The sequence below is a fragment of the Arachis duranensis genome, chromosome 10, assembly GCF_000817695.3.
Source record: "Arachis duranensis cultivar V14167 chromosome 10, aradu.V14167.gnm2.J7QH, whole genome shotgun sequence".
Taxonomy (NCBI): Eukaryota; Viridiplantae; Streptophyta; class Magnoliopsida; order Fabales; family Fabaceae; genus Arachis; species Arachis duranensis.
Window position 1 is genome coordinate 58,205,485 of NC_029781.3, and position 1,585 is coordinate 58,207,069.

Here is a 1,585-nt window from a genome sequence, read left to right on the forward strand (position 1 = left end):
ATCTCAATTCCTGCAATTGGAGCAAACAACTTTTAGCTTAAGCCTCAATTAGTTTCTCTAATGCAGCAGAATTGCAAGTTTCATGGACTTTCATTGGAAGATCCTCATCAGTTCTTAGCTGAATTCTTGCAAATCTATGAAAATGTTAAGACCAATGCAGTTGATCCCGAGGTTTACAAACATATAATTTTTCCCTTTGCTGCAAGAGACAGAGCTAGGATATGGTTGGACTCACAACCTAGGAAAAGCCTGAACTCTTGGGAAAAGTTGGTCAATGCTTTCTTGGCCAAATTCTTTCCACCTCAAAAGATGAGCAAGCTTAGAGTGGAAGTCCAAACCTTCAGGCAGAAGGAAGGTGAATCCCTCTATGAAGCTTGGGAAAGAATCAAGCAATTGATCAGAAGATTTCCTTCTAACATGCTTTCAGAATGGAGCATCTTATGTATATTCTATGATGGTTTGTCTGAGTTGTCCAAGATGTAATTGGACCACTCTACTGGTGGATCTCTTCATCTGAAGAAAACCCCTACAGATGCCCAAGAACTCATTAAGACGGTTGCAAATAACCAGTTCATGTACACTTCTGAAAGAAATCCTGTGAATAATGGGATGACTCAGAAGAAAGGAGTTCTTGAGATTGATACTCTGAATGCCATATTGGCTCAAAATAAAATATTGACTGAGCAAGTCAATATGATTTCTCAGAATCTGACTGGATTGTAAGCTGCATCCGGCAGTACTAAAGAAGGCTCCTCTGAAGGAGAAGCTTATGACCCTGAGAATCCTACAATGGAAGAGGTGAATTACATGGGAGAATCCTATGGAAACACCTATAATCCTTCAAGGAGAAATCATCCAAATTTCTCATGGAAGGATCAACAGAAGCCTCAACAAGGCTTCAACAATAATAATAGTGCAAAAAATAGGTTTCGCAATAGCAAGCCTTTTCCATCATCTCCTCAGTAACAGACAGAGAATTCTGAGCAGAGCCTCTCTGGCTTAGCAACCATAGTCTCTAATCTATCTAAGACCACTCTCAGTTTCATGACTGAAACAATATCCTCCATTAGAAATTTGGAGACATAAGTGGGTCAGCTGAGTAAAAGAGTTACTGAAATCCCTTATAGTACTCTCCCAAGCAATACAGAAGAGAATCCAAAGAGAGAGTGCAAGGCCATCAATATATCCAAAGTGGCCAAACCTATAGAGGAGGAAGAGGCAGTAATTTCCAGTGAGGAAGACCTCAATGGACGTCTACTGACCACTAAGGAGTTCCCTAATGAAGAACCAAAGGAATTTAAGGCTCATACAGAGACCATAGAGATTCCACTGAACTTACTGTTGCCATTCATGAGCTTTGATGAGTATTCTTCCTCTGAAGAGGATGAAGATATTGCTGAAGAGCAAGTTGCTCAGTATCTAGGAGGAATCATGAAGCTGAATGCCAAGTTATTTGGTAATGAAACTTGGGAGGAGGAACCTCCATTGCTCATCAATGAACTGAATGCCTTGGTTCAGCAAAAATTACCCCAGAAAAAATCGGATCCCGGAAGGTTCTTAATACCCTGTACCATAGGCACCATGA

At 40.5% G+C, this 1,585-nt stretch overlaps 1 non-coding gene across 1 annotated transcript; it reads right to left on the bottom strand.

Annotated features, from left to right (window-relative positions):
- Window positions 1-315: 315 nt before the first annotated feature.
- LOC127743624 (small nucleolar RNA R71) lies at window positions 316-423 on the bottom strand. The gene has a single exon (XR_008005008.1). It is a non-coding gene; the product is annotated as a small nucleolar RNA R71 (small nucleolar RNA).
- Between the last annotated feature and the right edge of the window lie 1,162 nt (window positions 424-1,585).